At 48.7% G+C, this 26,958-nt stretch overlaps 1 protein-coding gene, 5 long non-coding RNA genes and 1 other non-coding gene across 8 annotated transcripts in view; 5 read left to right on the top strand and 2 right to left on the bottom strand.

Annotated features, from left to right (window-relative positions):
• Positions 1-26,958, bottom strand: part of SUSD3 (sushi domain containing 3) — a 111,915-nt gene that overhangs the window by 61,880 nt on the left and 23,077 nt on the right. The window lies entirely within an intron of this gene.
• On the top strand, positions 7,996-8,506 carry LOC119919736. The gene is made up of 2 exons (XR_005447720.1): positions 7,996-8,159; positions 8,314-8,506. It is a non-coding gene; the product is annotated as an uncharacterized LOC119919736 (long non-coding RNA).
• Positions 10,008-10,560, top strand: LOC119919733. Its single transcript, XR_005447717.1, has 2 exons — positions 10,008-10,213; positions 10,368-10,560. It is a non-coding gene; the product is annotated as an uncharacterized LOC119919733 (long non-coding RNA).
• On the top strand, positions 12,123-12,614 carry LOC119919734. Its single transcript, XR_005447718.1, has 2 exons — positions 12,123-12,267; positions 12,422-12,614. It is a non-coding gene; the product is annotated as an uncharacterized LOC119919734 (long non-coding RNA).
• On the top strand, positions 14,158-14,669 carry LOC119919737. Its single transcript, XR_005447721.1, has 2 exons — positions 14,158-14,322; positions 14,477-14,669. It is a non-coding gene; the product is annotated as an uncharacterized LOC119919737 (long non-coding RNA).
• Positions 16,232-16,723, top strand: LOC119919735. The gene is made up of 2 exons (XR_005447719.1): positions 16,232-16,376; positions 16,531-16,723. It is a non-coding gene; the product is annotated as an uncharacterized LOC119919735 (long non-coding RNA).
• On the bottom strand, positions 24,180-24,316 carry LOC119920629. The gene has a single exon (XR_005448360.1). It is a non-coding gene; the product is annotated as a small nucleolar RNA SNORA7 (small nucleolar RNA).

Raw genomic sequence — 26,958 nt, 5'->3', positions numbered from 1 at the left:
GAAAAGCCTTGAAGCCGAGGGTGAGGAGTTTTTGCCTGATGCGTAGCTTGATTGGTAGCCACTGGAGATTTTTGAGGAGGGGAGTAACATGCCCAGAGCATTTCTGGACAAAGACGATTCGGGCAGCAGTGTGAAGTATGGATTGAAGTGGGGAGAGACAGGAGGATGGGAGATCGGAGAGTAGGCTGATGCAGTAATCCAGTTGGGATAGGATGAGAGCTTGAACGAGCAGGGTAGCGGTTTGGATGGAGAGGAAAGGGCAGATCTTCGTGATGTTTTGGAGGTGAGACCAGCAGGTTTTGGTGATGGATTGGATGTGGGGGGTGAACGAGAGAGAGGACTCAAGGATGACACAAGGTTGCGGGCTTGTGAGACGGGAAGGATGGCAGTGCCGTCAACAATGATGGGAAAGCCAGGGAGAGGGCAGGGTTTGGGAGGGAAGATAAGGAGTTCAGTCTTGGACATGTTGAGTTTTAGATGGCGGGCAGACATCCAGATGGAGATGTCCTGAAGGCAGGAGGAAATGCGAGCCTGGAAGGAGGGAGAGAGAGCAGGAGCAGAGATGTAGATTTGGGTGTCATCAGTGTAGAGGTGATAGTTGAAGCCGTGGGAGCGAATGAGTTCACCAAGGGAGTGAGTGTAGATCGAGAACAGAAGGGGACCAAGAACTGACCCTTGAGGAACCCCTACAGTAAGGGGATGGGAGGGGGAGGAGGAGCAGCATGGCTCAGTGGAAAGAGCCTGGACTTTGGAGTCCGAAGTCGTGGGTTCAAATCCTGACTCCGCCAATTGTTAGCTGTGTGACTTTGGGCAAGTCACTTCACTTCTCTATGCCTCAGTGACCTCATCTGTCAAATGGGGATTAAGACTATGAGTCCCCCGTGGGACAATCTGATCACCTTGTAACCTCCCCAGTGCTTAGAACAGTGCATTGCATGTCGTAAGCGCTTAATAAATGCCATCATTGAGCCCACTGTTGGGTAGGGACTGTCTCTATATGTTGCCAACTTGTACTTCCCAAGCGCTTAGTACAGTGCTCTGCACACAGTAAACGCTCAATAAATACGATTGATTGATTGATTGATCCCGCAAAAGAGACTGAGAATGAATGGCCGGAGAGATAAGAGGAGAACCAGGAGAGGACAGAGTCTGTGAAGCCATGGTTGGATAGCGTGTTGAGGAGAAGGGGGTGGTCCACAGCGTCGAAGGCAGCTGAGAGGTCGAGGAGGATTAGGATAGAGTAGGAGCCGTTGGATTTGGCAAGTAGGAGGTCATTGGTGACCTTTGAGAGGGCAGCTTCTGTGGAACGTAGGGGACGGAAGCCAGATTGGAGGGGGTCGAGGAGGGAGTTGGCGTTGAGCACTTACTATATATATGCAGAGCACTGCACTAAACACTTGGGAAAGTCCTCAAAAATCTCCAGTGGCTACCAATCAACCTACGCATCAGGCAAAAACTCCTCACCCTTGGCTTCAAGGCTCTCCATGACCTCGCCCCCTCCTACCTCACCTCCCTTCTTTCCTTTTACAGCCCAGCCCGCACCCTCAGCTCCTCTGCTGCTAACCTCCTCACTGTGCCTCGTTCTTGCCTGTCCCGCTGTTGACCCCCGGCCCATGTCCTCCCCCTGACCTGGAATGCCCTCCCTCCGCACATCTGCCAAGCTAGCTTTCTTCCTCCCTTCAAACCCCTCCTGAGAGCTCACCTCCTCCAGGAGGCCTTCCCAGAATAAGCCCCTCCTTCCTCTCCCCCTCCTCCCCCTCCCCATCTCCCCAGCCTTACCTCCTTCCCCTCCCCACAGCACCTGTATATATGTTTGTACATATTTATTACTTTATTTTACTTGTACATATTTACTATTCTATTTATTTTATTTTGTTAATATGTTTTGTTTTGTTGTCTGTCTCCCCCTTCTAGACTGTGAGCCCGCTGTTGGGTAGGGACTATCTCTATATGTTGCCAACTTGTACTTCCCAAGTGCTAAGTACAGTGCTCTGCACACAGTAAGCGCTCAATAAGTATGATTGAATGAATAAATGAATGAATGAGAATACAACAAACAAAATTTCACCCATCTTGAAGAGAAGAACAGGAGCTAAAACACCAAAAGATAAATGATTTTAGTCGCAATCTAAATTTCAACTAAATGACTATCTTTTGCTGAAGAATGGTTCAGGAACAAGAGCTCCCTTAGTTTTGGGGCAAAACTCCCTTATTCATGCAAGCCTTTGTATAGAATTTGAAGGGCCTGGGTTCTAGATCCAGCTCAGCCATGTGTCTACGGCGTGACTTTGGGCAAGTCACTTCTCTGTGCCTCAGTTACCTCATCTATAAAATGGGGATTAAGACTGTGAGTCCTATATAGGACAGGAATTGTGTCCAACCTGATCAGCTTGTATCTACTCCAGGACTTAGTACAGTGCCTGGCACATAGTAAGCACTTAATACCATAAAAACATAAAACAAAACAAAAAAGCAGCTCCCTTTATCATGTTTTATGACTTGACAGTTAGGGATTCTACATGCAATGTAATAGCCAATCAGTAGCATTTATTGGGCACTTGTTCCCCCTTTAGACTGTAAGCTCCTTGTGGGCAGGGAACTTGTCTACCAATTCCATTGTAGTGTACTCTCCCAAAGTACAGTGCTCCTCACACAGTAAGTGTTCAATCAATGCCACTGATTGATTGACTGAGTGAGTGAGAGCATTGTACTATGTACTTGGAAGAGTACAAAAGAATTAGGAGACATGATCTCTGCCCTTAAGGTGCTTACAATGAAGTGGGGAGATAGATGCTAAAACAAATTAGAGGAAGGGGAAAGAAACAGAGTAGAGCGATTGAGTACATACGTGCCATGTGAGAGAGGGGCTGCCTGTGCGTTCTAGTAAGGTGGAAGTCCTGTAGTGGCATGTGGCACCGATTTAAGTGGTATTTATGGCGGGGGGGGGGGGGGGGGAATAGGGTCAGCTGCCCATTCCCCTATACACAGCCACCCACAATCGGTTCTGTCCCTCCCAGCCAGCCCGGTGGCCCACCGCGGGGCGGCCCACCACTACCCCTCCCCATCCCCCCGCCCTATCTCCTTCCCCTCCCCACAGCACCTGTATATATGTTTGTACAGATTTATTATTCTATTTATTTTACTTGTACATATTTACTATTCTATTTTATTTTGTTAATATGTTTTGTTTTGTTGTCTGTCTCCCCCTTCTAGACTGTGAGCCTGCTGTTGGGTAGGCACTGTCTATATATGTTGCCAACTTGTACTTCCCAAGTCCTTAGTACAGTGCTCTGCACACAGTAAGCACTCAATAAATACGATTGAATGAATGAATGAATGAATGAATGAATGAAAACATCTCCTTGGTCACCTCTCAGAAGGTAGAGGAAGCCCGTCTCTTCATCCATCAGTTAATCAATCCATCGGGCAATCAACAGTAATTACCGAGCCCATCCTCAGTGCAAAGCCCCTCACTGAGCACCCGGGGAAAGGTCAACAAGATCGGAGCTAATGATCACGGTCCCCAAGGGGTTTCCAGTCTACTGCAGGTGAGTGGAGAGGCAGGACATCCTAAGGCATTGGCAAATAGTGGGAGCAGAAAGCGGGACCTGGATCCAATAGATGGTAGAATGACCACATCTGGACTAAAGCCCTGAATAATCGACTCAGTCATTCAATAGAATATTGACTAGGGACGATTAAGTGCTCGGAACGGGTTGAGACATTTTGCCCTTGGTCCCTTTTCTCCCCACTTGGCCTTTGTCTCCACACCGCCCCCGCCCCCATTCACAGGGAGGTGAATTGTGATGACACAAAAAGCAATTCCATAGGCACCCTGGGGCCTACTCAATGTCCCTGGGCTACAAATTGAGGTGCGGGAGCCAGGCAAGACCCCCGACACAGGTGACGGACATTGTATCCCGACTTGGCCATGGCCAAGCGTCCGCGCTCTCTACGCAAGCTGCAGAGAAATCTCTTGCGCGCGAAGCCCCCTACCCACAAGCGAAGATACAAGCCACTGACAAGCAGAGCCGAGAGAAGGGAGAGGAGAGGTAAGCATTCGGTCCCGACGCCCTCTGTGGCTACTCCGCGGGGATGGGGAAGTGGGTGCCAGGTTGTGGGGAGGGGGGCATGTAATCAAGACAGCACACCTGTGACTTAGGAGCCACCTCCCCCATAATCTCTCCTCTTGCCCCCTCAGCTCGGAGGAGGAGGAGGAGGAGGCAGAACCTCTGGCTGAGAAGACTCTGATTTCATTACCACCACCCCCTGAAGAAGAACTCATGGCAGGGCGACTGTGACACCGAATACGCTCCCAACAGGGAAGAACTTGTGCCCTAAACAGGCTGGGAACATCACCACCATCTCTAGCCCAGGAGTAGTATTCCAGTAAATGGGCTACAAGAACACTGATCGTGTCCCTGGTTGTGTCCTGACCCATGCCCTCAACCCTGCCCCCCAAGATGGATCAGAGGCAAATGTGGGTGGGGGAACAGAGGAGGGTTTGACAGGGATGAACACAAAGCAGGATTCCAGCCCCGATTGCAGGAGCATCTCTCAAAACTCTGGCATTTAGTTCCAGGGGGCTGGGGTCACCTTTCCTTCACGCTGCTCTGTAAAAGACCCCTTGTCGGATATGCGATAATAATAATAATGTGGTATTTGTTAAGTGCTTACTACGTGCCAAGCACTGTTCTAAGCACTGAGGTAGATACAAGGTCATCGGGTTGTCCCATGTGGGCCTCAGTCTTAATCCCCATTTTCCAGATGAGGTAAATGAGGCACAGAGAAGTGAAGTGGCTTGCCCAAGGTCACACAGCAGACAAGTGGCAGACCCGGAATTGGAACCCATGACCTCTGACTCCCAAGCCCATGCTCTTTCCATTAAGGCAAGTGCTGGGGTAGATACAAGGCTATTGAGTTGGACACATCCCTGTTCCACATGAAGCTCACATTTTACACTCCTCAGTTTACAGACGAGGTAGCCGAGGCCCAGAGAAGTGAATTGACTCACCCAAGGTCACACAGCACACAAGTGGTGGAGCTGGGATTAGAACCCAGGTCCTTCTGACTCCCAGGCCTGTGTTCTATCCACTAGGCCAAGCTGTTTCCCAGGTCTGTCTCTTGCTACAAGCCCCTCCCGGACAATTCCCAAGATGAACACTCATACAAGTCTGCTCCACTGTGCCAGACAAGGCAGGGGAGGTGACTCCTCTGCCCATGTCCAATGGCTCGGAAGAGTCTCGGAGGGCTGGTACCGAGGCAGCTCCAGGGCCAGCTCCCAACCGTCGCTGCTTTGGACATAAAGCTCTGAGGGCTTTTTAAAGCCACCTGGCACGGCATCGCCCGATTGGGCCAGAAGAAAAATTCACCCTGCAGTAGGTGATTCAATCAGTCACTCCACATCACCTGGAAAGACAGGATGATATTTACTGGCTTTGAAATGATGCTCAGCTAGTCTAGGACATATAAATAGAACAAAAGACCTTCAAAAATAAGCAGAGCTCCCTTCCCATTGTTTAGAGGTGAAGAGTCTTTGACTGCTGTTTTCAATGGTATTTGTTGAGAGCTTACTATGTATCAAGCATTGCTCCAATTGCTGGGGAAGCAGCTTGACCTAGTGGATAGAGCACGGGCCTGGGAGTCAGAAAGACCTGGGTTCTAATCCCAGTTCCACCACTTGTGTGCTGTATGAAGTGAGTCACTTCATTTCTCTGTGCCTCAGTTACCTCATCTGTAAAATGGGGATTAAGACTGTGAGCCCAGTTGTGACAGGGACTGTGTCGAAACCAACTAGCATGTATCTACCCCAGCACACATTAAGCACTTAACAAATACCACAGTTACTCTTATTATTATACAAGGTAGTAATCAGGTTGGACACTGTTCCCATCCCAAATGGGGCTCACAGTATAAGTATCGAATTCCCATTTTACAGTTGAGGAAACTGAGGCAAAGAGAAGTTAAGCGACTTGCCCAAGGTCACACAGCAGACAAGTGGCAGAGTCGGAATTAGAACCAGGTGCTCCCAGCCCTGTGCTTTTTTCCAGTAGGCCACGCTGGTTCCCTAACTTCCCACTGGGCCGGCACCTCACCAAATTTAAACCACTCTGCCGATGGCTGAGGCGACAAGGGACTGCCCCAGTTTGGTGGATCATCTTGGAGAGCTTTGCCTAATAGCAGGGTTGTTCACGAAGACGCTAATCCTTCAGGGAAACCCCTCATCTGTGTTCTCTGCAGGAGTCTGCAGTCATAATAACCGTCCAATTGGTTGAGCACTTCCTATATGTCAAGCAGTGTACCAAGCACTGAAGTAGATACAAGATAATTGGGTTGGACACAGTCCGTGTACCACATGGGGATTGCAAATCACCAGTGGTATTTCATCAGTGGTAGTTACCGAGCATTTACTACATGCAGAGGACTTTACTACGTGCTGGGAGAGTACAATACAACTCGGGTGCTCCCTGACACAATGAGCTTACAGTCTAGAGGGGGAGACAGACATACATGATTTATAATAAATAATTTAAAGATGGGTGCATAAGTGCTGTGGTGTTGAGGGCGGGGATAATATTAAATGTCCAAGGATCACAGATCCAAATGCAAACATAATGCCCAAGGGAGGGAGCTGGGGAAAAGAGGGCTTATTCGGAGAAGGCCTCTTGGAGGAGTTGTGACCTTAATAAAGGTTTGCTGGCGGGGAGAGTGGTGGTCTGTCAGATATGACTTGGGAGGGAGTTCCTGGACAGAGGGAGGATGTGTGAAAGGGGTGGATAGACAAGATCAGGGTACCGTGAGTAAGCTGGAGCTACAGGAGCCAAGTGTATGGACTGGGAGGTAGTAGGAGAAGGGGTCAGCAGGGGACTGGTGAGAGACCACTGCAGAGGCAACCCCTACCTAGCAGACAATCATCAAGACTCCAAGAAGGGTGGGAAACCGAGAAGCAGGCGCGGAGACAAACACAGATCCCTCCTGGCCCAAACTCAATAAATCTATCAGGCCTGGGAGCAGGGGACCTGGGTTCTATTCCCAGCTCCTCCACTAGTCTACTGTGTGACCTTGGGCAAGTCACTTAAATTATCTGCACCGCAGTTTCCTCACCTGTAAAAGGGATCAAGACTGTGAACCCTAGGTGAAACAGGGGCTGTATTCAATCTTGTAATTACCCAGTGTTCAGTACAATGCTAGGTACATAGTAAGCACTAAAAAAATATAAAGAAAAGACAGTATTTATTAAGTGCTTCATAGGTATGAAACACTGTATTAAGACCTTTGGAGAGAAGACAGAGCTATCTGACACGATCCCTGCACTCAACGAGCATACAATCTAGTATGGGTCAGCTGCCCATTCCCTAGACACAGCCAAGCAAGCTGGGTTGCTCCATTCGACTGGTTCGCTCCCATACAACCGGCCTGGTGGTCCACCGTGGGGAAAAACGAACTCCTCGGTCACGTCCTGGAAGGCAGAGAAAGCCCATCTCGTCATCCATCAGTCAATCAATCCATCGGGCTATCAACGGTAATTACCGAGCCCATCCTGAGTGTGCAAAGCTCCATAGTGAGCACCTGGGAAAGGGCAACGAGAGCAGGGACAATGATCACTGCCCCCCCAAGGGTGTCCAGTTTCCTGAGGGTGAGTGGAGGGGCAGGGCATCCCAAGGCATTGGCAAAGAGTAGGAGCAGGAGTAGGGACCAAGATCCAATAGGTGGTAGAGCGATCATGTCCTTACTGAAGTCCTGAACAATCGACTCAGTCATTCAATGGACAACTGTCTAGGGACTCATGATTAAGTGCTCGGGATGGGTTGAGACATTTTGCCCTTTGTCACTTCTCTCTCCAACTTAACCTTTGTCTCCAACCACCCCCGCCTCCACCTCGGTTCTTGGGGGGCAGGTGGGGGGTGTGAATTATGAAGTCACAGAAAGCAACCCCGCAGGCGCCCTGGGTCCTCCCCAGTGTCCGTGGGCTATAAATTGGGGTGCAGGAGCCAGGCAAGGCCCCAAACGCGAGTAACAGCAGTCGAGGCCACATCCTCTAGCCATGGCTAGGCTTGCCTGCACTCAGCGTTCGATGCAAAGAGGTCGCCGACGCCCAAGAGCCCCATCTCGGAAACGAAGATATAAGCCATCAACTCAAAGAGTCAAGAGGAGGAGATGTGAGTATTCGGTCCCGGCACCTTCTGCGGCTACTACGTTGGGAGCGGGGAGGGGGGAGTGGATACCAGGTTGTGGAGAGGGGACTGTGCCATCCAGCCAGTGCACCACGCCTTTGGAACCACCTCCCCCATAATTCTCCCATTCTTTCCTCAGCTCGGCGGAGGAGGAGGAGGCAGATCCCCAGGAGTAGAAGGAACTGACTTGGCCCCCGAAGACCAACCTGTAGCCGGGGGTATACGATGCTGAACACACACCTGATGCAGAACTCAACTATGAGCCAACCAGAGCGTCATCAGGATTTGTAATCCGAGCGTCACATTCCAATAAACGAGCAATGAGCATGCTGGCCGTGTCCCTGGCTGTGTCCTTCTCCCCTGTGCCCAGCCCTGCCCTGCCGAGACAGTTCGGGATAAAAGCAGAGGGAAAGTTTGGGGGAAGGAGGACGGTGTGACAAGATAAACACAGATGGGGAATCCAGCACTGAATGAGGGTGTGTCTCCAATTCTCTTTCCCTGCCATGAACTCTGGCAGTCAGAGTTGGGGGGGCAGGGTGTCACCTTGCCTTCACGTTGCTCTCTTAAAGATCTCTCATGTTTATTCCCATTAGGTGCCCACACTGATAATTGTGGGATTGGTCCAGTGTTTACAATATGTCAAACAATGTACTGAGCACTGGGATAGATACAAGATAATGTGGTCAAACACAGTCCCCGTCCCATGTGGGGATTGCAGATGGGGTCTTCAGGGGACTGGGGAGAGACCACTGGAGCAGACACCCCCACACAGCGGGCAGTCATCAGGACAAGGGATGTTCTCCTCAAGCAAAGACTCAGTGAAGACCGGGAAACCAGGAAGCAGGCTCAGATACGATCACAGGCCCCAATTGGCTCAAACCACATCAATTGGCAGTATTTACTGAAGGCCTCTCATGTGTCGGGCACCCTATTCAGTACTTTGGAGAGGAAATGGAGATAATGAACACAATCCCTGCCTTCAAAGAACTTACAATCTAATGTGGGAGACAGATACTGAAATGAATTTTTAAAAATGGGGAAATGATAGAGTACAAAGATATGCAAATCCGTGCTATGTGAGTGAGTGACTGAAGTCCAAGTGCTTAGGTGACGTGGAAGCGTTCAAGTGGTATTATGGGAGGAAATGTGGCACTGACTGACGTGGCATTTAGGGAAGAAAGGTGGTCAATCAATCAATCAACAGTACTTATTGAGTGCGTTCTAGGTGCAGCGCATTGAACACAGCCACCCAGGCTGGGCTGTTCCATGCAACTGGTTCTGTCCCACCCGGCAGCCCTGGCGGCCCGCCGCAGGAAGAAACCATCTTCTCAGTCACCTTTCAGAAGGGAGAGAAAGCCCCTCTCTTCATCCATCAGTTAATCAATCCATCGGGCTATCAACGGTAATTACCGAGCCCATCCTGAGTGTGCAAAGCTCCATAGTGAGCACCTGGGAAAGGGCAACGAGAGCAGGGACAATGATCACTGCCCCCCCAGGGGTGTCCAGTTTCCTGAGGGTGAGTGGAGGGGCAGGGCATCCCAAGGCATTGGCAAAGAGTAGGAGCAGGAGTAGGGACCAAGATCCAATAGGTGGTAGAGCGATCATGTCCTTACTGAAGTCCTGAACAATCGACTCAGTCATTCAATGGACAACTGTCTAGGGACTCATGATTAAGTGCTCGGGATGGGTTGAGACATTTTGCCCTTTGTCACTTCTCTCTCCAACTTAACCTTTGTCTCCAACCACCCCCGCCTCCACCTCGGTTCTTGGGGGGCAGGTGGGGGGTGTGAATTATGAAGTCACAGAAAGCAACCCCGCAGGCGCCCTGGGTCCTCCCCAGTGTCCGTGGGCTATAAATTGGGGTGCAGGAGCCAGGCAAGGCCCCAAACGCGAGTAACAGCAGTCGAGGCCACATCCTCTAGCCATGGCTAGGCTTGCCTGCACTCAGCGTTCGATGCAAAGAGGTCGCCGACGCCCAAGAGCCCCATCCCGGAAACGAAGATATAAGCCATCAACTCAAAGAGTCAAGAGGAGGAGATGTGAGTATTCGGTCCCGGCACCTTCTGCGGCTACTACGTTGGGAGCGGGGAGGGGGGAGTGGATACCAGGTTGTGGAGAGGGGACTGTGCCATCCAGCCAGTGCACCACGCCTTTGGAACCACCTCCCCCATAATTCTCCCATTCTTTCCTCAGCTCGGCGGAGGAGGAGGAGGCAGATCCCCAGGAGTAGAAGGAACTGACTTGGCCCCCGAAGACCAACCTGTAGCCGGGGGTATACGATGCTGAACACACACCTGATGCAGAACTCAACTATGAGCCAACCAGAGCGTCATCAGGATTTGTAATCCGAGCGTCACATTCCAATAAACGAGCAATGAGCATGCTGGCCGTGTCCCTGGCTGTGTCCTTCTCCCCTGTGCCCAGCCCTGCCCTGCCGAGACAGTTCGGGATAAAAGCAGAGGGAAAGTTTGGGGGAAGGAGGACGGTGTGACAAGATAAACACAGATGGGGAATCCAGCACTGAATGAGGGTGTGTCTCCAATTCTCTTTCCCTGCCATGAACTCTGGCAGTCAGAGTTGGGGGGGCAGGGTGTCACCTTGCCTTCACGTTGCTCTCTTAAAGATCTCTCATGTTTATTCCCATTAGGTGCCCACACTGATAATTGTGGGATTGGTCCAGTGTTTACAATATGTCAAACAATGTACTGAGCACAGGGATAGATACAAGATAATGTGGTCAAACACAGTCCCCGTCCCATGTGGGGATTGCAGATGGGGTCTTCAGGGGACTGGGGAGAGACCACTGGAGCAGACACCCCCACACAGCGGGCAGTCATCAGGACAAGGGATGTTCTCCTCAAGCAAAGACTCAGTGAAGACCGGGAAACCAGGAAGCAGGCTCAGATACGATCACAGGCCCCAATTGGCTCAAACCACATCAATTGGCAGTATTTACTGAAGGCCTCTCATGTGTCGGGCACCCTATTCAGTACTTTGGAGAGGAAATGGAGATAATGAACACAATCCCTGCCTTCAAAGAACTTACAATCTAATGTGGGAGACAGATACTGAAATGAATTTTTAAAAATGGGGAAATGATAGAGTACAAAGATATGCAAATCCGTGCTATGAGAGTGAGTGACTGAAGTCCAAGTGCTTAGGTGACGTGGAAGCGTTCAAGTGGTATTATGGGAGGAAATGTGGCACTGACTGACGTGGCATTTAGGGAAGAAAGGTGGTCAATCAATCAATCAACAGTACTTATTGAGTGCGTTCTAGGTGCAGCGCATTGAACACAGCCACCCAGGCTGGGCTGTTCCATGCAACTGGTTCTGTCCCACCCGGCAGCCCTGGCGGCCCGCCGCAGGAAGAAACCATCTTCTCAGTCACCTTTCAGAAGGGAGAGAAAGCCCCTCTCTTCATCCATCAGTCAATCAATCCATCGGGCTATCAACGGTAATTACCGAGCCCATCCTGAGTGTGCAAAGCTCCATAGTGAGCACCTGGGAAAGGGCAACGAGAGCAGGGACAATGATCACTGCCCCCCCAGGGGTGTCCAGTTTCCTGAGGGTGCGTGGAGGGGCAGGGCATCCCAAGGCATTGGCAAAGAGTAGGAGCAGGAGTAGGGACCAAGATCCAATAGGTGGTAGAGCGATCATGTCCTTACTGAAGTCCTGAACAATCGACTCAGTCATTCAATGGACAACTGTCTAGGGACTCATGATTAAGTGCTCGGGATGGGTTGAGACATTTTGCCCTTTGTCACTTCTCTCTCCAACTTAACCTTTGTCTCCAACCACCCCCGCCTCCACCTCGGTTCATGGGGGGCAGGTGGGGGGTGTGAATTATGAAGTCACAGAAAGCAACCCCGCAGGCGCCCTGGGTCCTCCCCAGTGTCCGTGGGCTATAAATTGGGGGGCAGGAACCAGGCAAGGCCCCAAACGCGAGTAACAGCAGTCGAGGCCACATCCTCTAGCCATGGCTAGGCTTGCCGGCACTCAGCGTTCGATGCAAAGAGGTCGCCGACGCCCAAGAGCCCCATCCCGGAAACGAAGATATAAGCCATCAACTCAAAGAGTCAAGAGGAGGAGATGTGAGTATTCGGTCCCGGCACCTTCTGCGGCTACTACGTTGGGAGCAGGGAGGGGGGAGTGGATACCAGGTTGTGGAGAGGGGACTGTGCCATCCAGCCAGTGCACCACGCCTTTGGAACCACCTCCCCCATAATTCTCCCATTCTTTCCTCAGCTCGGCGGAGGAGGAGGAGGCAGATCCCCAGGAGTAGAAGGAACTGACTTGGCCCCCGAAGACCAACCTGTAGCCGGGGGTATACGATGCTGAACACACACCTGATGCAGAACTCAACTATGAGCCAACCAGAGCGTCATCAGGATTTGTAATCCGAGCGTCACATTCCAATAAACGAGCAATGAGCATGCTGGCCGTGTCCCTGGCTGTGTCCTTCTCCCCTGTGCCCAGCCCTGCCCTGCCGAGACAGTTCGGGATAAAAGCAGAGGGAAAGTTTGGGGGAAGGAGGACGGTGTGACAAGATAAACACAGATGGGGAATCCAGCACTGAATGAGGGTGTGTCTCCAATTCTCTTTCCCTGCCATGAACTCTGGCAGTCAGAGTTGGGGGGGGCAGGGTGTCACCTTGCCTTCACGTTGCTCTCTTAAAGATCTCTCATGTTTATTCCCATTAGGTGCCCACACTGATAATTGTGGGATTGGTCCAGTGTTTACAATATGTCAAACAATGTACTGAGCACAGGGATAGATACAAGATAATGTGGTCAAACACAGTCCCCGTCCCATGTGGGGATTGCAGATGGGGTCTTCAGGGGACTGGGGAGAGACCACTGGAGCAGACACCCCCACACAGCGGGCAGTCATCAGGACAAGGGATGTTCTCCTCAAGCAAAGACTCAGTGAAGACCGGGAAACCAGGAAGCAGGCTCAGATACGATCACAGGCCCCAATTGGCTCAAACCACATCAATTGGCAGTATTTACTGAAGGCCTCTCATGTGTCGGGCACCCTATTCAGTACTTTGGAGAGGAAATGGAGATAATGAACACAATCCCTGCCTTCAAAGAACTTACAATCTAATGTGGGAGACAGATACTGAAATGAATTTTTAAAAATGGGGAAATGATAGAGTACAAAGATATGCAAATCCGTGCTATGAGAGTGAGTGACTGAAGTCCAAGTGCTTAGGTGACGTGGAAGCGTTCAAGTGGTATTATGGGAGGAAATGTGGCACTGACTGACGTGGCATTTAGGGAAGAAAGGTGGTCAATCAATCAATCAACAGTACTTATTGAGTGCGTTCTAGGTGCAGCGCATTGAACACAGCCACCCAGGCTGGGCTGTTCCATGCAACTGGTTCTGTCCCACCCGGCAGCCCTGGCGGCCCGCCGCAGGAAGAAACCATCTTCTCAGTCACCTTTCAGAAGGGAGAGAAAGCCCCTCTCTTCATCCATCAGTCAATCAATCCATCGGGCTATCAACGGTAATTACCGAGCCCATCCTGAGTGTGCAAAGCTCCATAGTGAGCACCTGGGAAAGGGCAACGAGAGCAGGGACAATGATCACTGCCCCCCCAGGGGTGTCCAGTTTCCTGAGGGTGAGTGGAGGGGCAGGGCATCCCAAGGCATTGGCAAAGAGTAGGAGCAGGAGTAGGGACCAAGATCCAATAGGTGGTAGAGCGATCATGTCCTTACTGAAGTCCTGAACAATCGACTCAGTCATTCAATGGACAACTGTCTAGGGACTCATGATTAAGTGCTCGGGATGGGTTGAGACATTTTGCCCTTTGTCACTTCTCTCTCCAACTTAACCTTTGTCTCCAACCACCCCCGCCTCCACCTCGGTTCTTGGGGGGCAGGTGGGGGGTGTGAATTATGAAGTCACAGAAAGCAACCCCGCAGGCGCCCTGGGTCCTCCCCAGTGTCCGTGGGCTATAAATTGGGGTGCAGGAGCCAGGCAAGGCCCCAAACGCGAGTAACAGCAGTCGAGGCCACATCCTCTAGCCATGGCTAGGCTTGCCTGCACTCAGCGTTCGATGCAAAGAGGTCGCCGACGCCCAAGAGCCCCATCTCGGAAACGAAGATATAAGCCATCAACTCAAAGAGTCAAGAGGAGGAGATGTGAGTATTCGGTCCCGGCACCTTCTGCGGCTACTACGTTGGGAGCGGGGAGGGGGGAGTGGATACCAGGTTGTGGAGAGGGGACTGTGCCATCCAGCCAGTGCACCACGCCTTTGGAACCACCTCCCCCATAATTCTCCCATTCTTTCCTCAGCTCGGCGGAGGAGGAGGAGGCAGATCCCCAGGAGTAGAAGGAACTGACTTGGCCCCCGAAGACCAACCTGTAGCCGGGGGTATACGATGCTGAACACACACCTGATGCAGAACTCAACTATGAGCCAACCAGAGCGTCATCAGGATTTGTAATCCGAGCGTCACATTCCAATAAACGAGCAATGAGCATGCTGGCCGTGTCCCTGGCTGTGTCCTTCTCCCCTGTGCCCAGCCCTGCCCTGCCGAGACAGTTCGGGATAAAAGCAGAGGGAAAGTTTGGGGGAAGGAGGACGGTGTGACAAGATAAACACAGATGGGGAATCCAGCACTGAATGAGGGTGTGTCTCCAATTCTCTTTCCCTGCCATGAACTCTGGCAGTCAGAGTTGGGGGGGCAGGGTGTCACCTTGCCTTCACGTTGCTCTCTTAAAGATCTCTCATGTTTATTCCCATTAGGTGCCCACACTGATAATTGTGGGATTGGTCCAGTGTTTACAATATGTCAAACAATGTACTGAGCACTGGGATAGATACAAGATAATGTGGTCAAACACAGTCCCCGTCCCATGTGGGGATTGCAGATGGGGTCTTCAGGGGACTGGGGAGAGACCACTGGAGCAGACACCCCCACACAGCGGGCAGTCATCAGGACAAGGGATGTTCTCCTCAAGCAAAGACTCAGTGAAGACCGGGAAACCAGGAAGCAGGCTCAGATACGATCACAGGCCCCAATTGGCTCAAACCACATCAATTGGCAGTATTTACTGAAGGCCTCTCATGTGTCGGGCACCCTATTCAGTACTTTGGAGAGGAAATGGAGATAATGAACACAATCCCTGCCTTCAAAGAACTTACAATCTAATGTGGGAGACAGATACTGAAATGAATTTTTAAAAATGGGGAAATGATAGAGTACAAAGATATGCAAATCCGTGCTATGAGAGTGAGTGACTGAAGTCCAAGTGCTTAGGTGACGTGGAAGCGTTCAAGTGGTATTATGGGAGGAAATGTGGCACTGACTGACGTGGCATTTAGGGAAGAAAGGTGGTCAATCAATCAATCAACAGTACTTATTGAGTGCGTTCTAGGTGCAGCGCATTGAACACAGCCACCCAGGCTGGGCTGTTCCATGCAACTGGTTCTGTCCCACCCGGCAGCCCTGGCGGCCCGCCGCAGGAAGAAACCATCTTCTCAGTCACCTTTCAGAAGGGAGAGAAAGCCCCTCTCTTCATCCATCAGTCAATCAATCCATCGGGCTATCAACGGTAATTACCGAGCCCATCCTGAGTGTGCAAAGCTCCATAGTGAGCACCTGGGAAAGGGCAACGAGAGCAGGGACAATGATCACTGCCCCCCCAGGGGTGTCCAGTTTCCTGAGGGTGCGTGGAGGGGCAGGGCATCCCAAGGCATTGGCAAAGAGTAGGAGCAGGAGTAGGGACCAAGATCCAATAGGTGGTAGAGCGATCATGTCCTTACTGAAGTCCTGAACAATCGACTCAGTCATTCAATGGACAACTGTCTAGGGACTCATGATTAAGTGCTCGGGATGGGTTGAGACATTTTGCCCTTTGTCACTTCTCTCTCCAACTTAACCTTTGTCTCCAACCACCCCCGCCTCCACCTCGGTTCATGGGGGGCAGGTGGGGGGTGTGAATTATGAAGTCACAGAAAGCAACCCCGCAGGCGCCCTGGGTCCTCCCCAGTGTCCGTGGGCTATAAATTGGGGGGCAGGAACCAGGCAAGGCCCCAAACGCGAGTAACAGCAGTCGAGGCCACATCCTCTAGCCATGGCTAGGCTTGCCGGCACTCAGCGTTCGATGCAAAGAGGTCGCCGACGCCCAAGAGCCCCATCCCGGAAACGAAGATATAAGCCATCAACTCAAAGAGTCAAGAGGAGGAGATGTGAGTATTCGGTCCCGGCACCTTCTGCGGCTACTACGTTGGGAGCGGGGAGGGGGGAGTGGATACCAGGTTGTGGAGAGGGGACTGTGCCATCCAGCCAGTGCACCACGCCTTTGGAACCACCTCCCCCATAATTCTCCCATTCTTTCCTCAGCTCGGCGGAGGAGGAGGAGGCAGATCCCCAGGAGTAGAAGGAACTGACTTGGCCCCCGAAGACCAACCTGTAGCCGGGGGTATACGATGCTGAACACACACCTGATGCAGAACTCAACTATGAGCCAACCAGAGCGTCATCAGGATTTGTAATCCGAGCGTCACATTCCAATAAACGAGCAATGAGCATGCTGGCTGTGTCCCTGGCTGTGTCCTTCTCCCCTGTGCCCAGCCCTGCCCTGCCGAGACAGTTCGGGATAAAAGCAGAGGGAAAGTTTGGGGGAAGGAGGACGGTGTGACAAGATAAACACAGATGGGGAATCCAGCACTGAATGAGGGTGTGTCTCCAATTCTCTTTCCCTGCCATGAACTCTGGCAGTCAGAGTTGGGGGGGCAGGGTGTCACCTTGCCTTCACGTTGCTCTCTTAAAGATCTCTCATGTTTATTCCCATTAGGTGCCCACACTGATAATTGTGGGATTGGTCCAGTGTTTACAATATGTCAAACAATGTACTGAGCACTGGGATAGATACAAGATAATGTGGTCATACACAGTCCCCGTCCCATGTGGGGATTGCAGATGGGGTCTTCAGGGGACTGGGGAGAGACCACTGGAGCAGACACCCCCACACAGCGGGCAGTCATCAGGACAAGGGATGTTCTCCTCAAGCAAAGACTCAGTGAAGACTGGGAAACCAGGAAGCAGGCTCAGATACGATCACAGGCCCCAATTGGCTCAAACCACATCAATTGGCAGTATTTACTGAAGGCCTCTCATGTGTCGGGCACCCTATTCAGTACTTTGGAGAGGAAATGGAGATAACGAACACAATCCCTGCCTTCAAAGAACTTACAATCTAATGTGGGAGACAGATACTGAAATGAATTTTTAAAAATGGGGAAATGATAGAGTACAAAGATATGCAAATCCGTGCTATGAGAGTGAGTGACTGAAGTCCAAGTGCTTAGGTGACGTGGAAGCGTTCAAGTGGTATTATGGGAGGAAATGTGGCACTGACTGACGTGGCATTTAGGGAAGAAATGTGGTCAATCAATCAATCAACAGTACTTATTGAGTGCATTCTAGGTGCAGCGCATTGAACACAGCCACCCAGGCTGGGCTGTTCCATGCAACTGGTTCTGTCCCACCCGGCAGCCCTGGCGGCCCGCCGCAGGAAGAAACCATCTTCTCAGTCACCTTTCAGAAGGGAGAGAAAGCCCCTCTCTTCATCCATCAGTCAATCAATCCAACAATCAATCAATGGTAATTACCAAGTCCATCCTGAGTGCAAAGCCCCATACTGAGCTCTTGAGAAAGAACAACAGCAGGGCCAATGATCACTGTCCCTGAGGAGTTTCCAGTCTATTGGTGAGACAGAGAAGTGGACCAAAACATAAATAAATTAAAAATAGACCCATGGCTTTATGTAAAAGAGTCTATCTCTGAGCCTCAAGTTACGCTTGACTTGCAGTCAATTATTGCAGAATACAACTTGGTCTAGAGAACAGCATTGCCGCTGAGGATGATCAGCAAATGCTGTCTGGATTTTGTCACATGGATGAGCCTACAAGTTTTTGACCTTGCAAAATGAACCACCACAAAATAAGGAAGTTCCCAAAACAGAGAGGGCTGGAGCAGCACCTGTTCACTCTTGCTTCTTGCTTTTGGGTGGCACCCCCATCCAGCCTTGTTCTGCAGAAAGGGTTCCTTATTTAGCATTCCCAGTTCCTCATTCCCTGAAGTCAAAGCTGAGGACCGCTTCCCAGACCCCCATCACTCTTTTTAAAAATCACAGCCACTAGGATGAAAGCTCACCCCTACCACCTTCATTCTGCATTTGCTGAGCACTCTACCAGGCCCTGGGCAGAGCCCAGGGAATACACACTTTGGCTTGAAACGTTTTAATAATGATAGTATTTGTTAAGTTAAGTATTTGTTAACAGTGCTTACTATGTGCCAAGCACTGTTCTGAGTGCTGGGGTAGCTACAAGGTAATCAGGTTGTCCCACGTGGGGCTCACAGTCTTAATCCCCATTTTACAGATGAGGTCACTGAGGCACAGAGAAGTGAAGTAATAATAATAATAATAATTTTGGTATTTGTTAAGTGCTTACTATGTGCAAAGCACTGTTCTAAGCACTGGGGGGATACAAGGTAATCAGATTGTCCCACGTGGGGCTCACAGTCTTAATCCCCATTTTATAGATGAGGGAACTGAGGCACAGAGAAGTTAAGTGACTTGTCCAAGGTCACACAGCTGACAAGTGACAGAGCCAGGATTAGAGCCCATGACCTTTGACTCCCAAGCCCGGGCTCTTTCCACTGAACCACGCTGCTTCTCATTCAGTCTTGCAAATTGTAACAATCAATCAATCAGTCATATTTAGTGAGCACTTACTGTATGCAGAGCAGTGTACTAGGCGCTTGGGAGAGTACAGTCTAACAATTGTTTCACATATCCCAAATTGTTCATGATTTCTTTCCACATTTATCAGGGCTATGTAAGCAAGGCTGCACCCCAGCCTGCTTACTTGCTGGGGTTTTTTTATGACATTTGTTAACTGCTTACTATGTGTCAGGCATTGTTCTCAGCATTGGGGTAGATACAAGATAAACAGGTTGGACAGAGTCCACGTATCACATGGGGCTCATGGTCATAATCCCCACTGTACAGATGAGGTAACTGAGACACAAAGAAGTTAAGTGATTTGCCCAAAGTTACAAAGCATACGAGTGGCAGAGCCAGGACTAGAATCCAGGTCCTTCTGACTCCCAGGCCCATGCTCTACCCACGAGGCCAAGCTGCTTCTCCAGTTGCACTCCCCATTGCACTCAGGTTGTACTCCAGATCTCGGTGGGAACTTGATTGTCAGGGGAAGTGAGATTGCTAAAGGCACTGAGCAAGCCCCTAGCACTACCATCAATTTCTCTGTGCAGGTTCTTGGTCCTGAAATATCAGGATCATGGAAGGCTCTGTTGTCATTCCTGACAGGAGAATCCATCACTATTCCCAACTCCTTACACTAGCTCTCCACATCTACTATCACTTGGGAACCATATATGCAAAAAACACAATCCAGACTTCCCACAAAATATAGCCAGATCTAAGGTTTGGGGTCTGGACAAATGCTCTGTGAGCTTGGGCAAGTCACTTCACTTCTCCATGCCTCAGTTACCTCATCCGTAAAACAGGGATCAAGACTATGAGTCTCACAGAACACAAAGACTTTGTCCAATCTGATTTGCTTGTATCCACCCTAGCGCTTAGTACAGTGCCAAGCACATAGTAACCGCTTACCAATTACCATCATTAACAATTTGCAGGGCTGACATAGGAGGGCTTGTTACTTTCCGAGAACACTGGCATTAAAACAAACTCAGAATATCTTTGTGGCATCTCCCTTTCTTTTCTGGATAGCTGAAAGGTAGGAAAGAGAAGATGTAGACAACTAGTCTTTAAAATGCTTCCTGGAAATGGTGATGACATAACATGCTCCAGGGTGAATGCCAATGTGATGCTGATTTTTAAAGTGAGAGAGGCATGAAAACCATGGACAGACACAATTGTTTAGTAAACTGCCAGTTAGTGATAATAATCAGAATTATAATTACATACCTGTAGGAGACAGCTACAGTCAGACCAAATTGTTATTCCACCCTGTTACTAATTATGCTCACAATGTTTCAACAGTACTTTAATTGGTTTCTAATGAAGAAATATAGCATTGGCTGCTCAATAACTCGATATTCATCAGAACATTTCCAATCAATCAATAGTATTCGAGTGTCTTATTCTGCATTCATTATGTTTTATATTTTGCATTTTCTACTGATCATGTGCAGAGCACTATGCTTATTCACTCAATTGTATTTATTCAATCGTATCTGTTGAGTGCTTACTGTGTGCAGAGCACTGTACTAAGCGCTTGGGAGAGTACAATATAACAATAAGCAGACACATTCCCAGCCCACAATGAGCTTACAGTCTACTTACTGCTTAGGCCAGTACAATCGATGTTGGAGACATGATTGCTGCCCACAGAGAGCATACAGTTTAATGATTTCCACATTTTGAGTGTCATGCTAGTGTGGGAAGCTCAAAGGTTCTGCAAGTTGTTGTCTGCCTCAAACCAGGAGGACTTTTCTGTTACTGCATTGTGGAAGAAGTTCCATTGTCTTCTGGGTCGGCCTAACGTACTCCATGTGATAGAAGAATCCCTGACAGTAGGTAAGAGGCTGAGGGGCGGGTGCCTCTTTACTTGGAAGAATCAGCGGCGATTCTTTATAGCTTTCCAGCTCAGAAACACGGAGCAATTTCATTTTTCTAAGAAGGTATTTGTTAAGCACCTATAATGTGCCAAGCACTATACTAAGCACTGGGGTAGTCACTGGGGTAGCTAATCAGGTTGGACACAGTCCGTGTCCCATTTGGGGCTCCCAGTCTTAATCCCCACTTAACAGATGAGGTAACTGAGGCTAAGATAAGTGCCTTGCCCAAGATCACACAGAAGACAAGTGGCAGAGCTGGGAGTAGAACCCATTTCATTCCCCAATCAAAAATGTCCCTGAGTCGGCACTGAATTCATCTCACAGTTGTTTCGGGATTTCTTTGTTTATTTTTAAACTTGAGAACCACAGTGAATGAGAGGGTGGTCGTCTCCAGCAAAACAGCCAGTGATTGCGGTCTCACCTCCCAGGAAAGGTCCGGGCTCCTCTCCACCATGGCCAGGCAAAGGAACAGAGAACAGCCCTGCCTTCCCTCCCTGTCATCCGGGGACCCATGCTCCTGACGCACTCTGTGTGTGTGCCGGGGTTAAGTGATGCTGCTGCCACGAGCTCTCAGTGTCCCCTCCACTGGACAGAGAGACAGCCAACCATACTGCCTTCCCGGGAACTGACCTCGGCTCCCCTTGTGCCACTGGGGAGACTAAATTCCGTCCTGCCTTCCACCACCCCAGGGAGAAAGGGTACAGCCCTCGCAGCATGAGGTCTCCACAAACCTCTGGAATACTGAGGGCTATTCTAGTGGTCACTGTGTCTATGGGGGTCCCTTCCACTCTGAGCTGTGAGGAGCCTGAAATTCTGTCCCTCTAGCCACAGCACACTGCTGAGTTTTGTTCTTATTTTGTGTATTTATCCTTGACTTTTATGCCACTGTATTTTTTATCGTTTCATCACTCCTGACGTATCTGCCTCCAGTCACCTCTCCCTCACTTATAGTCTTAGACTGTGAATGCTTTCAGGGTCAGGGACCGTACCTAATTCACTCATTCATTCATTCATTCAATCGTATTTATTGAGTGCTTACTGTGTGCAGAGCACTGTACTAAGTGCTTGGGAAGTACAAGTTGGCAACATATAGAGACAGTCCCTACCCAACAGCGGGCTCACTGCATGCTTTCCCAGCACCGAGTAAAGTGCTCGGCACACAGTTAGTGTTTGATAAATAATAATAATTATTATTTTGGCATTTATTAAGCATTTACTATGTGCCAAGCATTGTACTAAGCACCAGGGGAGATATAAAATAATCAGGTTGGACACAGTCCCTTGTCCTACATGGGGCTCTCAGTCAAAGTAGCAGGGAGTAGGATTTAATCTCCATTTTACAGAAGAGGTAACTGAGGCACAAAGAAGTTAAGTGACTTGCCCAAGTTCAAACAGCAGACAAGTGGTAGAGTCAAGATTAGAACACAGGTCCTCTGGCTTGTACATCTTGCGATTCCTTTGTTAGAAGAGATAAAGATTTCTTCCAAAAACCTTCTCCAACTCTTCTGTTCTGTACAAATTCTTTATGAGGTGCCTGACCCTTTGGTCCAGAGCCACCCCCTCCCCCAGCCTCCCCAGATATGCAGCATTTCCTTGGGGCAACTGTCTAGACACACTATTCAGTTTCCCCAGGATGGAAATATCTAGACATGTGCAGAGCACTAGATCTAATTTTAAAAATGTATTTGTGTTGGAGTCTATTGTTTCTGTGCCCAAATAATTATATTGCCACCAGAAATTTACATAAAAGCAAGACTTTTCTAGGCCATGACTCATGTTCTATGATGAAAGATTGCAACCACATAGGACAGATAGATAAGTTAACTAATTGAGAAATAATAAGGTAAAGGAAAGGTAGCATTTAAAAAAATGTTCTTTGATAAAATAAATGAATAGGTCTCCTAAACCCTCTACAACATATTTCCCAGTAGTCCTGAAAAATCAAGGCACAGCATATCAGAAGTAAATGGATGACCTAATTAGCAAGCTTGCAAGGGAGGGTTGCATTGAAACCGAGACATTGGAGAAACATTCATCATATTCGCTCTTCAGTGGATAATTTTCAGTTGGAAAATTAACTGAGGAGTTCACTGGAATCGCACCTTTAGACCAGTCACAAAAAAAATATGCTTTAAAATGGTGGACTCATTTTGATCATTTGGAAAGGGGGCGGTGGCTAAGAGTCTATCGATTTCCAATCGGAGCATTCTCTGAGAAACTAACACAATTAAGAATGCATTCTACGGTACATCACATAAGAGGGAATGTGGCCTAGTGGAAAAAGCATGGGACTAGGAGTCAGTAGACCTAGGTTCCAAGCCCAGCTGTGCCACGTGCCTGCTGTATGATCTCGGGTAGGTGACTTAACTTCTCTTGCCACATGTAAGCACTCCCTCCCTCTTAGCCTTCTTAGGACAGGGACTGCATCTGCTCGGGAAGCAGCATGGCATAGTGGATAAAGCATCGGCCTGGGAATCAGTAAGTCAAGGGTTCTAATCCCGGCTCCACCACTTGTCTGCTGTGTGACCTCGAGCAAGTCACTTAACTGTGCAGTAACTTCTGTGCCTCAGTTACCTTATCTGTAAAAAATGGGGATTATGAATGTGAGCCCAATGTGGGACAGGGACTGTGTAACTTGATTAACTTGTATCTACTCCAGCTCTTAGAACAAAGCTTGACACATCATAAGCACTTAACAAGTACCATAATTATATTATTATTATTATTTTCATCAGATAAATCAATCACTGGTATTTATTGAGTGCTTATTGTGTGCAGAGCACTGTATTAAGTGTTTGGGGAGAATATGATATAACAGAGTTGGTAGACATGTTCCCTGACCCCAAGGAGGTTACAGTCTACAGGGAGAGAATAAATAAATAAATGATGGTATTTGTTAAGCGCTTACTATGTGCAAAGCACTAAGTGCTAAGGAGGTTACAAGGTGATCAGGTTGTCCCACGGTGGGCTCACAGTTTTAATCCCCATTTTACAGATGAGGTAACTGAGGCACAGAGAAGTTAAGTGACTTGCCCAAAGTCACACAGCTGACAGTTGGCGGAGCTGGTATTTGAACCCATGACCTCTGACTCCAAAGCCCATGATCTTTCCACTAAGCCACGCTCAGAGAAGACAGACTTTAAAACAAATTACAGATAGGTCTTGTTTTATGCTGTCGAGTCATCTCCGACCCATAGCGACTCCATGGACGCATCTCTCCCAGAATGCCCTATCTCTATCTGCCATCATTCTGGTAGTGTACCCATAGAGTTTTCTTGATAAAAATATTAAAGTGGTTTACCACTGCCTTCCTCCGCGCAGTCAACTTGATGCCTTTGACTCTCTCCCATGCCGCTGCTGCCCAGCACAGATGAATTTTGACTTGTAGCAGATTGCCTTCCACTCGCTAGCCACAGCCCAAACTAGGAATGGAATGGTATGCCTCTGCTTGACTCTCTCTCCCAAAGTCGAGACTGGTAGAGTACTGGAAACTCCCCAAGTGCGAACCTGAGAGTGGTCTACAGATAGGTACAAAGTGCTAAGAGCACCAATTCAATACTAGCTTTTCTGAAAGTCAGGGGTCATTTTGTCATAAAGCAGCTTCACTCTTACAGCTATTATCTTATACCCATTTATCTGCCTGAGCAAAAATCTCACAAGTTAGTACAACTTTGGGGGGCTGTAATTGGTTAACTGAAAGTATGATTAACTATTTGACCTGCATTCCATAGGACAGATGGCTAATTGCAACTAAACGGAAAAGGAATTAGTAGTCTATCAAACTTATTTTGATCATGACTAATTTCAGGTACCACTAAAGCTAGGTTATGAAAATGTTAAAACATAAGAATTCAAGTTAGTAATTAGAAAGAGATTCCTGATTGCAAAGCTGGAAGTCCAAAGATGTATAACTCATCTGTGTATGCCAGAGAGTTGCAGAAAATTACTTTGGATCGATTTCCCCTACAACAGTGATGTCAATTTCAATTCTGTGGATGAGCTGTTTAAACAATTACACATTTGTGTGTGTACCACGCTTTTAAAAACCTGCAAATTATTAATATGCTCTTTGTAATATTATTGGCAACCTAATACATTATTATTTAACCAATGGAAATAAATTCATCAGTAGTCAGTCCTGATATAACAAATGTTTTCATTCCACAATTTAGGCATAACATGATGGAAGTATTGGGGATCATTTGTCCCACATCACTAGTCTGTTCTGGGCACAACACGACCCACAAGTTGGTGCCAATAGATTTGGTGAAGAAAGAAATATCCATGTCATTTATTTATAATAATTTTGGTATTTGTTGAGCACTTACTATGTGCCAAGCACCATTCTAAGCGCACGAGCAGATACAAGGTAATCAGGTTGGACACAGTCCCTGTCCCACATGGGTCTCACAGTCTTGATCCCCATTTTACAGATGAGGTAACTGAGATTCAGAGAAGTTAAATGACTTGCCCAAGGTCACAAAGGAGATAAGAGGCAGAGCTGGGATTAAGAATGCACATCCTCTGACTTCCAGGCCTGTGCTCTTTCCACTAGACTATGCTGCTTCTATTTATATGAATGTCTGACTGCTCCTCTAAACTGTGAGCTCTCTGCGGGCAGGGAATGTGTCTACAAACTCTGTTGTACTGTACTCTACCAAGGACTTGGTAAAGTGTTCTGCACACAGTAAGCACTCCATAAATATGATTGATGCAGCATCATTCAAGATGTGATGCCTCTATGCTTCCCAGCTTCTGCTGTAGTCTTACTGCATTGTGCTATCAAGGACAGTACGTCTTGGTGTTTTTGACACTTTACAGCATTTAAGACAGTAAAATAGCAATAAATGACACGGGTCTGAAGCATACTGCTAGTTGTGGCTACAGTAATGGGGGAATTTGTATAAAAAATGTCAGCAACAGTGTTGTGTTTGAACCACCCACTCCCTAATATGGTCATTTCCTTTGAATCAATGGCTACTTTAACAGGATTTTCCCATAGCACGAAATTTTCTCCAAGAACACAACTACTGAGTTACAGTAGAAATGACTGTACTTACAGGTACAGTGCTAGTGGGAGGGGCTTCTACGGGGCAGAGACAATGATCTAAGATAAGGTAAGGAGAAAAAAATATCAGGACAGAAAGAGAGAAAAATCTAAACCATCAGGCATGAGCTGCCCTCAAATCACCTGCTCACCTCCCCAACATCCTCTCAATCATCTTCCCAGCCATCTTCCAAGGGATTGCCCATCCGCTTTCAAAATGTATTCTCTCTACCTGTGCCTCTTACTCCATTCCCCCTCACCTCTTAAAAACATTTAGAACATCTTTTTCCCTCCTTGACGCCACCTTCAGTCTCGTTCATTCTCTGATGGTTCCACCACTTTGCCTTCAAACCTATCCACTTCAACCCAATCCCAAAAAGGGCCTTCAGAGATCCCGCTGCATCATCCAGCTACTGTTCCATCTCCCTCCACCCTCTTCCTGTCTAAACTTCTCCAACTGTTTGTATACACACGCTGCCGCCAGTTTCTTTCCTCCAGCGCCCTCCTTAAGCCTCTACAATATAGTCTCTGCCCCCTTCACTCCGCAGAGACTGCACTCTCCAAAGCCACAAGTGTTCATTTCCCTGACAAATCTATGATTTATCCTAATCCTACTTGACCTCTCGGCTGCCTTTGACCCTGTAGGCCACTTCCTTCTCCTGGAGACACTATTTAACCTTAGTTTTTTCAAACATGTTGTCTCCTGACTCTCTTCCTTTCTCTGTGGCCACTCAGTCTTGAAGCAGCTTGGACTAGTGAGTAGAGCCTGGGCCTGGGAGTCAAAAGGTCATGGTTTCTAATCCCAGCTCTGCCACTTGTCTGCTGTGTGACCTTGGGCAAGTCACTTCACTTCTCTGGGCCTCCATTCCCTCATCTGTAAAATACGGATTGAAACTGTGAGCCTCACTTGGGACAGGGCCTGGGTCCAACCTGATTTGCTTGTATTTACCCCAGTACTTAATACAGTGCCTGGCACATAGTTGGGCTTAATCAATGCCACAATTAGTATTATTATTATGGCTTAGTGGAAAGAGCCCGGGCTTGGGAGTCAGTGGTCATGGGTTCTAATCCCGGATCTGCCACTTGTCAGCTGTGTGACCTTGGGCAGGTCA

Source organism: Tachyglossus aculeatus, chromosome X1 (genome assembly GCF_015852505.1).
Source record: "Tachyglossus aculeatus isolate mTacAcu1 chromosome X1, mTacAcu1.pri, whole genome shotgun sequence".
Taxonomy (NCBI): Eukaryota; Metazoa; Chordata; class Mammalia; order Monotremata; family Tachyglossidae; genus Tachyglossus; species Tachyglossus aculeatus.
This window is presented reverse-complemented; position numbering and strand designations above follow the sequence as displayed.